Genomic DNA, 13311 nt, shown 5'->3' on the forward strand with positions numbered 1-13311 from the left:
AATATGAGGAAAATGTGTTTTTGTAGCCAAATTTTGAGGTTTGCAAAGGATTCTGGGTAACATAACCTGGTCAGAGCCCCACAAGTCACCCCATCTTGGATTCCCCTGGGTCTCTAGTTTTCAAAAATGTGCTGGATCGCTAGGTTTCCCCAGGTGCCGGCTGAGCTAGAGGCCAATATCCACAGGTTGGCACTTTGTACAAAACACCTATGTTTTCTGTGAAAAAATGTGATGTGTCCACGTTGTGTTTTGGGCCATTACCTTTCGTGGGCGCTAGGCCTACCCACACTAGTGAGGTACCATTTTTATCGGGAGACTTGGGGGAACGCGGGGTGGTTGGACATTTGTGGCTCCTCTCAGATTCAAGAACTTCCTTCACCGAAATGAGAGGAAAAAGTGTTTTTTTGGCCACATTTTGAGGTTTGCCAAGGATTCTGGGTAACAGAACCAGGTCAGAGCCCCACAAGTCACCCCATCTTGGATTCCCCTAGGTGTCTAGTTTTCAGAAATGCACTGGTTTGCTAGGTTTCCCAAGGTGCCGGCTGAGCTTGAGCCCAAAATCCACAGGTAGGCACTGTTTTATGTGAAAAAATGTGATGTGTCCACATTGTGTTTTGGGCCATTTCCTTTTGTGGGCGCTAGGCCTACCCACACAAGTGAGGTACCATTTTTATCGGGAGACGTGGGGGAATGCTCTGTGGAAGGAAATTTGTGGCTCCTCTCAGATTCCAGAACTTTCTGTCACCGAAATGTGCGGAAAATGTGTTTTTTTAGCCAAATTTTGAGGTTTGCAAAGGATTGTGGGAAACAGAACCTGGTCAGAGTCACGCACCTCACCCCATCTTGGATTCCCCTAGGTCTCAAGTTTTCAATAATGTACAGGTTTGGTAGGTTTCCCTAGGTGCCGGGTGAGCTAGAGGCCAAAATGTACAGGTAAAAAAACACCTCTGTTTTCTGTCAAAAAATGGGATGTCTCCACGTTATGTTTTGGGGCATTTCCTGTCGCGGGCGCTAGGCCTACCCACACAAGTGAGGTATCATTTTTATCGGGAGACATGGGGGAACGTTGGGTGGAAGGAAATTTGTGGCTCCTCTCAGATTCCAGAACTTTCTGTCACCGAAATGTGAGGAAAATTTGTTTTTTTAGCCAAATTTTGAGGTTTGCAAAGGATTCTGGGTAACAGAACCTGGTCAGAGCCCCACAAGTTACCCCATCTTGGATTCCCCTAGGTCTCTAGTATTCAAAAATATGCTGGATTGCTAGGTTTCCCCAGGTGCCGGCTGAGCTAGAGGCCAATATCCACAGGTAGGCACTTTGTAAAAAACACCTCTGTTTTCTGTGAAAAAATGTGATGTGTCCACGTTGTGTTTTGGGCCATTTCCTTTCGTGGGCGCTAGGCCTACCCACACAAGTGAGGTACCATTTTTATCGGGAGATTTGGGGGAACGCGGGTTGGTTGGACATTTGTGGCTCCTCTCAGATTCCAAAACTTTCTGTCACCGAAATGAGAGGAAAAAGTGTTTTTTGGGCCACATTTTGAGGTTTGCCAAGGATTCTGGGTAACAGAACGAGGTCAGAGCCCCACAAGTCACCCCATCTTGGATTCCCCTAGGTGTCTAGTTTTCAGAAATGCACTGGTTTGCTAGGTTTCCCAAGGTGCCGGCTGAGCTTGAGCCCAAAATCCACAGGTAGGCACTGTTTTATGTGAAAAAATGTGATGTATCCACATTGTGTTTTGGGCCATTTCCTTTTGTGGGCGCTAGGCCTACCCACACAAGTGAGGTACCATTTTTATCTGGAGACTTGGGGGAATGCTGGGTGGAAGGAAATTTGTGGCTTCTCTCAGATTCCAGAACTTTCTGTCACTGAAATGTGCGGAAAATGTGTTTTTTTAGCCAAATTTTGATGTTTGCAAAGGATTTTGGGAAACAGAACCTGGTCAGAGTCGCTCAAGTCACCCCATCTTGGATTCCCCTAGGTCTCTAGTTTTCAAAAATGTACAGGTTTGGTAGGTTTCCCTAGGTGCCGGCTGAGCTAGAGGCCAGAATGTACAGGTAGGCACTTTGCAAAAAACACCTCTGTTTTCTTTAAAAAAATGGGATGTGTCCACGTTATGTTTTGGGGCATTTCCTGTCGCGGGCGCTAGGCCTACCCACACAAGTGAGGTATCATTTTTATCGGGAGACTTGGGGGAACGTTGGGTGGAAGGAAATTTGTGGCTCCTCTCAGATTCCAGAACTTTCTGTCACCGAAATGTGAGGAAAATTTGTTTTTTTCGCCAAATTTTGAGGTTTGCAAAGGATTCTGGGTAACAGAACCTGGTCAGAGCCCCACAAGTTACCCCATCTTGGATTCCCCTAGGTCTTTAGTTTTCAAAAATGCACAGGTTTGGTAGGTTTCCCTAGGTGCCGGCTGCGCTAGAGGTCAAAATCTACAGGTAGGCACTTTGCAAAAAACACCTCTATTTTCTGTCAAAAAAAAGGGATGTGTCCACGTTATGTTTTGGGGCATTTCCTGTCGCGGGCGCTACGCCTACCCACACAAGTGAGGTCATATTTTTATCGGGAGACTTGCAGGACCGTTGGGTGGAAGGAAATTTGTGGCTCCTCTCAGATTCCAGAACTTTCAGTCACCGAAATATGAGGAAAATGTGTTTTTGTATCCAAATTTTGAGGTTTGCAAAGGATTCTGGGTAACATAACCTGGTCAGAGACCCACAAGTCACCCCATCTTGGATTCCCCTGGGTCTCTAGTTTTCAAAAATGTGCTGGATCGCTAGGTTTCCCCAGGTGCCGGCTGAGCTAGAGGCCAATATCCACAGGTTGGCACTTTGTACAAAACACCTATGTTTTCTGTGAAAAAATGTGATGTGTCCACGTTGTGTTTTGGGCCATTACCTTTCGTGGGCGCTAGGCCTACCCACACTAGTGAGGTACCATTTTTATCGGGAGACTTGGGGGAACGCGGGGTGGTTGGACATTTGTGGGTCCTCTCAGATTCAAGAACTTCCTTCACCGAAATGAGAGGAAAAAGTGTTTTTTTGGCCACATTTTGAGGTTTGCCAAGGATTCTGGGTAACAGAACCAGGTCAGAGCCCCACAAGTCACCCCATCTTGGATTCCCCTAGGTGTCTAGTTTTCAGAAATGCACTGGTTTGCTAGGTTTCCCAAGGTGCCGGCTGAGCTTGAGCCCAAAATCCACAGGTAGGCACTGTTTTATGTGAAAAAATTTGATGTGTCCACATTGTGTTTTGGGCCATTTCCTTTTGTGGGCGCTAGGCCTACCCACACAAGTGAGGTACCATTTTTATCGGGAGACGTGGGGGAATGCTCTGTGGAAGGAAATTTGTGGCTCCTCTCAGATTCCAGAACTTTCTGTCACCGAAATGTGCGGAAAATGTGTTTTTTTAGCCAAATTTTGAGGTTTGCAAAGGATTGTGGGAAACAGAACCTGGTCAGAGTCACGCACCTCACCCCATCTTGGATTCCCCTAGGTCTCAAGTTTTCAATAATGTACAGGTTTGGTAGGTTTCCCTAGGTGCCGGGTGAGCTAGATGCCAAAATGTACAGGTAAAAAAACACCTCTGTTTTCTGTCAAAAAATGGGATGTCTCCACGTTATGTTTTGGGGCATTTCCTGTCGCGGGCGCTAGGCCTACCCACACAAGTGAGGTATCATTTTTATCGGGAGACATGGGGGAACGTTGGGTGGAAGGAAATTTGTGGCTCCTCTCAGATTCCAAAACTTTCTGTCACCGAAATGAGAGGAAAAAGTGTTTTTTTGGCCACATTTTGAGGTTTGCCAAGGATTCTGGGTAACAGAACGAGGTCAGAGCCCCACAAGTCACCCCATCTTGGATTCCCCTAGGTGTCTAGTTTTCAGAAATGCACTGGTTTGCTAGGTTTCCCAAGGTGCCGGCTGAGCTTGAGCCCAAAATCCACAGGTAGGCACTGTTTTATGTGAAAAAATGTGATGTGTCCACATGGTGTTTTGGGCCATTTCCTTTTGTGGGCGCTAGGCCTACCCACACAAGTGAGGTACCATTTTTATCTGGAGACTTGGGGGAATGCTGGGTGGAAGGAAATTTGTGGCTTCTCTCAGATTCCAGAACTTTCTGTCACTGAAATGTGCGGAAAATGTGTTTTTTTAGCCAAATTTTGATGTTTGCAAAGGATTTTGGGAAACAGAACCTGGTAAGAGTTGCTCAAGTCACCCCATCTTGGATTCCCCTAGGTCTCTAGTTTTCAAAAATGTACAGGTTTGGTAGGTTTCCCTAGGTGCCGGCTGAGCTAGAGGCCAAAATGTACAGGTAGGCACTTTGCAAAAAACACCTCTGTTTTCTTTCAAAAAATGGGATGTGTCCACGTTATGTTTTGGGGCATTTCCTGTCGCGGGCACTAGGCCTACCCACACAAGTGAGGTATCATTTTTATCGGGAGACTTGGGGGAACGTTGGGTGGAAGGAAATTTGTGGCTCCTCTCAGATTCCAGAACTTTCTGTCACCGAAATGTGAGGAAAATTTGTTTTTTTAGCCAAATTTTGAGGTTTGCAAAGGATTCTGGGTAACAGAACCTGGTCAGAGCCCCACAAGTTACCCCATCTTGGATTCCCCTAGGTCTTTAGTTTTCAAAAATGCACAGGTTTGGTAGGTTTCCCTAGGTGCCGGCTGCGCTAGAGGTCAAAATCTACAGGTAGGCACTTTGCAAAAAACACCTCTATTTTCTGTCAAAAAAAAGGGATGTGTCCACGTTATGTTTTGGGGCATTTCCTGTCGCGGGCGCTACGCCTACCCACACAAGTGAGGTAATATTTTTATCGGGAGACTTGCAGGACCGTTGGGTGGAAGGAAATTTGTGGCTCCTCTCAGATTCCAGAACTTTCTGTCACCGAAATATGAGGAAAATGTGTTTTTGTAGCCAAATTTTGAGGTTTGCAAAGGATTCTGGGTAACATAACCTAGTCAGAGCCCCACAAGTCACCCCATCTTGGATTCCCCTGGGTCTCTAGTTTTCAAAAATGTGCTGGATCGTTAGGTTTCCCCAGGTGCCGGCTGAGCTAGAGGCCAATATCCACAGGTTGGCACTTTGTACAAAACACCTATGTTTTCTGTGAAAAAATGTGATGTGTCCACGTTGTGTTTTGGGCCATTACCTTTCGTGGGCGCTAGGCCTACCCACACTAGTGAGGTACCATTTTTATCGGGAGACTTGGGCGAACGCGGGGTGGTTGGACATTTGTGGCTCCTCTCAGATTCCATAACTTTCTGTCACCGAAATGAGAGGAAAAAGTGTTTTTTTGGCCACATTTTGAGGTTTGCCAAGGATTCTGGGTAACAGAACCAGGTCAGAGCCCCACAAGTCACCCCATCTTGGATTCCCCTATGTGTCTAGTTTTCAGAAATGCACTGGTTTGCTAGGTTTCCGAAGGTGCCGGCTGAGCTTGAGCCCAAAATCCACAGGTAGGCACTGTTTTATGTGAAAAAATGTGATGTGTCCACATTGTGTTTTGGGCCATTTCCTTTCGTGGGCGCTAGGCCTACCCACACAATTGAGGTACCATTTTTATCGGGAGACTTGGGGGAATGCTGGGTGGAAGGAAATTTGTGGCTCCTCTCAGATTCCAGAACTTTCTGTCACCGAAATGTGCGGAAAATGTGTTTTTTTAGCCACATTTTGATGTTTGCAAAGGATTGTGGGAAACAGAACCTGGTCAGAGTCGCGCAAGTCACCCCATCTTGGATTCCCCTAGGTCACTAGTTTTAAAAAATGTACAGGTTTGGTAGGTTTCCCTAGGTGCCGGCTGAGCTAGAGGCCAAAATCTACAGGTAGGCAATTTGCAAAAAACACCTCTGTTTTCTTTAAAAAAATGGGATGTGTCCACGTTATGCTTTGGGGCATTTCCTGTCGTGGGCGCTAGGCCTACCCACACAAGTGAGGTATCATTTTTATCGGGAGACTTGGGGGAACGTTCGGTGGAAGGAAATTTGTGGCTCCTCTCAGATTCCAGAACTTTCTGTCACCGAAATGTGAGGAAAATGTGTTTTTTTATCCAAATTTTGAGGTTTGCAAAGGATTCTGGGTAACAGAACCTGGTCAGAGCCCCACAAGTTACCCCATCTTGGATTCCCCTAGGTCTTTAGTTTTAAAAAATGCACAGGTTTGGTAGGTTTCCCTAGGTGCCGGCTGAGCTAGAGGTCAAAATCTACAGGTAGGCACTTTGCAAAAAACACCTCTGTTTTCTGTCAAAAAAAAGGGATGTGTCCACGTTATGTTTTGGGGCATTTCCTGTCGCGGTCGCTACGCCTACCCACACAAGTGAGGTAATATTTTTATCGGGAGACTTGCGGGACCGTTGGGTGGAAGGAAATTTGTGGCTCCTCTGAGATTCCAGAACTTTCTGTCACCGAAATATGAGGAAAATGTGTTTTTGTAGCCAAATTTTGAGGTTTGCAAAGGATTCTGGGTAACAGAACCTGGTCAGAGCCCCACAAGTCACCCCATATTGGATTCCCCTGGGTCCCTAGTTTTCAAAAATGTGCTGGATTGCAAGGTTTCCCCAGGTGCCGGCTGAGCTAGAGGCCAATATCCACAGGTTGGCACTTTGTACAAAACACCTCTGTTTTCTGTGAAAAAATGTGATGTGTCCACGTTGTGTTTTGGGCCATTACCTTTCGTGGGCGCTAGGCCTACCCACACTAGTGAGGTACCATTTTTATCGGGAGACTTGGGGGAACGCGGGGTGGTTGGACATTTGTGGCTCCTCTCAGATTCCAGAACTTTCTGTCACCGAAATGAGAGGAAAAAGTGTTTTTTTGGCCACATTTTGCGGTTTGCCAAGGATTCTGGGTAACAGAACCAGGCCAGAGTCCCACAAGTCACCCCATCTTGGATTCCCCTAGGTGTCTAGTTTTCAGAAATGCACTGGTTTGCTAGGTTTCCCAAGGTGCCGGCTGAGCTAGAGCCCAAAATCCACAGGTAGGCACTGTTTTATGTGAAAAAATGTGATGTGTCCACATTGTGTTTTGGGCCATTTCCTTTCGTGGGCGCTAGGCCTACCCACACAAGTGAGGTACCATTTTTATCGGGAGACGTGGGGGAATGCTGGGTGGAAGGAAATTTAGGGCTCCTCTCAGATTCCAGAACTTTCTGTCACCGAAATGTGCGGAAAATGTGTTTTTTTAGCCAAATTTTGAGGTTTGCAAAGGATTGTGGGAAACAGAACCTGGTCAGAGTCACGCACGTCACCCCATCTTGGATTCCCCTAGGTCTCTAGTTTTCATAAATGTACAGGTTTGGTAGGTTTCCCTAGGTGCCGGCTGAGCTAGAGGCCAAAATGTACAGGTAGGCACTTTACAAAAAACACCTCTGTTTTCTGTCAAAAAATGGGATGTGTTCACGTTATGTTTTGGGGCATTTCCTGTCGCGGGCGCTAGGCCTACCCACACAAGTGAGGTATCATTTTTATCGGGAGACTTGGGGGAACGTTGGGTGGAAGGAAATTTGTGGCTCCTCTCAGATTCCAGAACTTTCTGTCACCGAAATGTGAGGAATATGTGTTTTTTTAACCAAATTTTGAGGTTTGCAAAGGATTCTGGGTAACAGAACCTGGTCAGAGCCCCACAAGTCACCCCATCTTGGATTCCCCTAGGTCTCTAGTTTTCAAAAATATGCTGGATTGCTAGGTTTCCCCAGGTGCCGGCTGAGCTAGAGGCCAATATCCACAGGTAGGCACTTTGTAAAAAACACCTCTGTTTTCTGTGAAAAAATTTGATGTGTCCACGTTGTGTTTTGGGCCATTTCCTTTCGTGGGCGCTAGGCCTACCCACACAAGTGAGGTACCATTTTTATCGGGAGACTTGGGGGAACGCGGGGTGGTTGGACATTTGTGGCTCCTCTCAGATTCCAGAACTTTCTGTCACCGAAATGAGAGGAAAAAGTGTTTTTTTGGCCACATTTTGAGGTTTGCCAAGGATTCTGGGTAACAGAACCAGGTCAGAGCCCCACAAGTCACCCCATCTTGGATTCCCCTAGGTGTCTAGTTTTCAGAAATGCACTGGTTTGCTAGGTTTCCCAAGGTGCCGGCTGAGCTTGAGCCCAAAATCCACAGGTAGGCACTGTTTTATGTGAAAAAATGTGATGTGTCCACATTGTGTTTTGGGCCATTTCCTTTCGTGGGCGCTAGGCCTACCCACACAAGTGAGGTACCATTTTTATCGGGAGATTTGGGGGAACACTGGGTGGAAGGAAATTTGTGGCTCCTCTCAGATTCCAGAACTTTCTTTCACTGAAATGTGCGGAAAATGTGTTTTTTTAGCCAAATTTTGTGGTTTGCAAAGGATTGTGGGAAACAGAACCTGGTCAGAGTCACGCAAGTCACCCCATCTTGGATTCCCCTAGGTCTCTAGTTTTAAAAAATGTACAGGTTTGGTAGGTTTCCCTAGGTGCCGGCTGAGCTAGAGGCCAAAATCTACAGGTAGGCAATTTGAAAAAAACACCTCTGTTTTCTTTCAAAAAATGGGATGTGTCCACGTTATGTTTTGGGGCATTTCCTGTCGCGGGCGCTAGGCCTACCCACACGAGTGAGGTATCATTTTTATCGGGAGACTTGGGGGAACGTTCGGTGGAAGGAAATTTGTGGCTCCTCTCAGATTCCAGAACTTTCTGTCACCGAAATGTGAGGAAAATGTGTTTTTTTAGCCAAATTTTGAGGTTTGCAAAGGATTCTGGGTAACAGAACCTGGTCAGAGCCCCACAAGTTACCCCATCTTGGATTCCCCTAGGTCTTTAGTTTTAAAAAATGCACAGGTTTGGTAGGTTTCCCTAGGTGCCGGCTGCGCTAGAGGTCAAAATCTACAGGTAGGCACTTTGCAAAAAACACCTCTATTTTCTGTCAAAAAAAAGGGATGTGTCCACGTTATGTTTTGGGGCATTTCCTGTCGCGGGCGCTACGCCTACCCACACAAGTGAGGTAATATTTTTATCGGGAGACTTGCAGGACCGTTGGGTGGAAGGAAATTTGTGGCTCCTCTCAGATTCCAGAACTTTCTGTCACCGAAATATGAGGAAAATGTGTTTTTGTAGCCACATTTTGAGGTTTGCAAAGGATTCTGGGTAACATAACCTGGTCAGAGCCCCACAAGTCACCCCATCTTGGATTCCCCTGGGTCTCTAGTTTTTAAAAATGTGCTGGATTCCTAGGTTTCCCCAGGTGCCGGCTGAGCTAGAGGCCAATATCCACAGGTTGGCACTTTGTACAAAACACCTATGTTTTCTGTGAAAAAATGTGATGTGTCCACGTTGTGTTTTGGGCCATTACCTTTCGTGGGCGCTAGGCCTACCCACACTAGTGAGGTACCATTTTTATCGGGAGACTTGGGGGAACACGGGGTGGTTGGACATTTGTGGCTCCTCTCAGATTCCAGAACTTTCTGTCACCGAAATGAGAGGAAAAAGTGTTTTTTTGGCCACATTTTGAGGTTTGCCAAGGATTCTGGGTAACAGAACCAGGTCAGAGACCCACAAGTCACCCCATCTTGGATTCCCCTGGGTGTCTAATTTTCAGAAATGCACTGGTTTGCTAGGTTTCCCAAGGTGCCGGCTGAGTTAGAGCCCAAAATCCACAGGTAGGCACTGTTTTATGTGAAAAAATGTGATGTGTCCACATTGTGTTTTGGGCCATTTCCTTTCGTGGGCGCTAGGCCTACCCACACAAGTGAGGTACCATTTTTATCGGGAGACTTGGGGGAATGCTGGGTGGAAGGAAATTTGTGGCTCCTCTCAGATTCCAGAACTTTCTGTCACCGAAATGTGCGGAAAATGTGTTTTTTAAGCCAAATTTTGAGGTTTGCAAAGGATTGTGGGAAACAGAACCTGGTCAGAGTCACGCACGTCACCCCATCTTGGATTCCCCTAGGTCTCTAGTTTTCAAAAATGTACAGGTTTGGTAGGTTTCCCTAGGTGCCGGCTGAGCTAGAGGCCAAAATGTACAGGTAGGCACTTTACAAAAAACACCTCTGTTTTCTGTCAAAAAATGGGATGTGTTCACGTTATGTTTTGGGGCATTTCCTGTCGCGGGCGCTAGGCCTACCCACACAAGTGAGGTATCATTTTTATCGGGAGACTTGGGGGAACGTTGGGTGGAAGGAAATTTGTGGCTCCTCTCAGATTGCAGAACTTTCTGTCACCGAAATGTGAGGAATATGTGTTTTTTTAACCAATTTTTGAGGTTTGCAAAGGATTCTGGGTAACAGAACCTGGTCAGAGCCCCACAAGTCACCCCATCTTGGATTCCCCTAGGTCTCTAGTTTTCAAAAATATGCTGGATTGCTAGGTTTCCCCAGGTGCCGGCTGAGCTAGAGGCCAATATCCACAGGTAGGCACTTTGTAAAAAACACCTCTGTTTTCTGTGAAAAAATTTGATGTGTCCATGTTGTGTTTTGGGCCATTTCCTTTCGTGGGCGCTAGGCCTACCCACACAAGTGAGGTACCATTTTTATCGGGAGACTTGGGGGAACGCGGGGTGGTTGGACATTTGTGGCTCCTCTCAGATTCCAGAACTTTCTGTCACCGAAATGAGAGGAAAAAGTGTTTTTTTGGCCACATTTTGAGGTTTGCCAAGGATTCTGGGTAACAGAACCAGGTCAGAGCCCCACAAGTCACCCCATCTTGGATTCCCCTAGGTGTCTAGTTTTCAGAAATGCACTGGTTTGCTAGGTTTCCCAAGGTGCCGGCTGAGCTAGAGCCCAAAATCCACAGGTAGGCACTGTTTTATGTGAAAAAATGTGATGTGTCCACATTGTGTTTTGGGCCATTTCCTTTCGTGGGCGCTCGCCTACCCACACAAGTGAGGTACCATTTTTATCGGGAGACTTGGGGGAATGCTGGGTGGAAGGAAATATGTGGCTCCTCTCAGATTCCAGAACTTTCTGTCACCGAAATGTGCGGAAAATGTGTTTTTTTAGCCAAATTTTGAGGTTTGCAAAGGATTGTGGGAAACAGAACCTGGTCAGAGTCACGCACCTCACCCCATCTTGGATTCCCCTAGGTCTCAAGTTTTCAATAATGTACAGGTTTGGTAGGTTTCCCTAGGTGCCGGGTGAGCTAGAGGCCAAAATGTACAGGTAGGCACTTTGCAAAAAACACCTCTGTTTTCTGTCAAAAAATGGGATGTGTCCACGTTATGTTTTGGGGCATTTCCTGTCGCGGGCGCTAGGCCTACCCACACTAGTGAGGTACCATTTTTATCGGGAGACTTGGGGGAACGCTGGGTGGTTGGACATTTGTGGCTCCTCTCAGATTCCAGAACTTTCTGTCACCGAAATGTGAGGAAAATGTGTTTTTTTAGCCAAGTTTGAGGTTTGCAAAGGATTGTGGGAAACAGAACCTGGTCAGAGTCGCGCAAGTCACCCCATCTTGGATTCCCCTAGGTCTCTAGGTTACAGAAATGTACAGGTTTGGTAGGTTTCCCTAGGTGCCGGCTGAGCTAGAGGCCAAAATCTACAGGTAGGCACTTTGCAAAAAACACCTCTGTTTTCTGTCAAAAAATGGGATGTGTCCACGTTATGTTTTGGGGCATTTCCTGTCGCGGGCGCTAAGCCTACCCACACAAGTGAGGTATCATTTTTATCGGGAGACTTGGGGGAACGTTGGGTGGAAGGAAATTTGTGGCTCCTCTCAGATTCCAGAACTTTCTGTCACCGAAATGTGAGGAAAATTTTTTTTTTTAGCCAAATTTTGAGGTTTGCAAAGGATTCTGGGTAACAGAACCTGGTCAGAGCCCCACAAGTTACACCATCTTGGATTCCCCTAGGTCTCTAGTATTCAAAAATATGCTGGATTGCTAGGTTTCCCCAGGTGCCGGCTGAGCTAGAGGCCAATATCCACTGGTAGGCACTTTGTAAAAAACACCTCTGTTTTCTGTGAAAAAATGTGATGTGTCCACGTTATGTTTTGGGCCCTTTCCTTTCGTGGGCGCTAGGCCTACCCACACAAGTGAGGTACCATTTTTATCGGGACACTTGGGGGAACGCGGGTTGGTTGGACATTTGTGGCTCCTCTCAGATTCCAGAACTTTCTGTCACCGAAATGAGAGGAAAAAGTGTTTTTTTGGCCTACATTTTGAGGTTTGCCAAGGATTCTGGGTAACATAACCTGGTCAGAGCCCCACAAGTCACCCCATCTTGGATTCCCCTGGGTCTCTAGTTTTCAAAAATGTGCTGGATTGCTAGGTTTCCCCAGGTGCCGGCTGAGCTAGAGGCCAATATCCACAGGTTGGCACTTTGTACAAAACACCTCTGTTTTCTGTGAAAAAAATGTGATGTGTCCACGTTGTGTTTTGGGCCATTACCTTTCGTGGGCGCTAGGCCTACCCACATTAGTGAGGTACCATTTTTATCGGGAGATTTGGGGGAACGCGGGGTGGTTGGACATTTGTGGCTCCTCTCAGATTCCAGAACTTTCTGTCACCGAAATGAGAGGAAAAAGTGTTTTTTTAGCCAAATTTTGATGTTTGCAAAGGATTGTGGGAAACAGAACCTGGTCAGAGTCGCGCAAGTCACCCCATCTTGGATTCCCCTAGGTCTCTAGTTTTAAAAAATGTAGAGGTTTGGTAGGTTTCCCTAGGTGCCGGCTGAGCTAGAGGCCAAAATCTACAGGTAGGCACTTTGCAAAAAACACCTCTGTTTTCTTTCAAAAAATGGGATGTGTCCACGTTATGTTTTGGGGCATTTCCTGTCGCGGGCGCTAGGACTACCCACACAAGTGAGGTATCATTTTTATCGGGAGACGTGGGGGAACGTAGGGTGGAAGGAAATTTGTGGCTCCTCTCAGATTCCAGAACTTTCTGTCACCGAAATGTGAGGAAAATTTGTTTTTTTAGCCAAATTTTGAGGTTTGCAAAGGATTCTGGGTAACATAACCTGGTCAGAGCCCCACAAGTCACCCCATCTTGGATTCCCCTGGGTCTCTAGTTTTCAAAAATGTGCTGGATTGCTTGGTTTCCCCAGGTGCCGGCTGAGCTAGAGGCCAATATCCACAGGTTGGCACTTTGTACAAAACACCTCTGTTTTCTGTGAAAAAAATGTGATGTGTCCACGTTGTGTTTTGGGCCATTACCTTTCGTGGTCGCTAGGCCTACCCACATTAGTGAGGTACCATTTTTATCGGGAGACTTGGGGGAACGTGGGGTGGTTGGACATTTGTGGCTCCTCTCAGATTCCAGAACTTTCTGTCACCGAAATGAGAGGAAAAAGTGTTTTTTTGGCCACATTTTGAGGTTTGCCAAGGATTCTGGGTAACAGAACCCGGTCAGAG

This window comes from Pleurodeles waltl, chromosome 11, assembly GCF_031143425.1.
Source record: "Pleurodeles waltl isolate 20211129_DDA chromosome 11, aPleWal1.hap1.20221129, whole genome shotgun sequence".
In the NCBI taxonomy this organism is placed as follows: Eukaryota; Metazoa; Chordata; class Amphibia; order Caudata; family Salamandridae; genus Pleurodeles; species Pleurodeles waltl.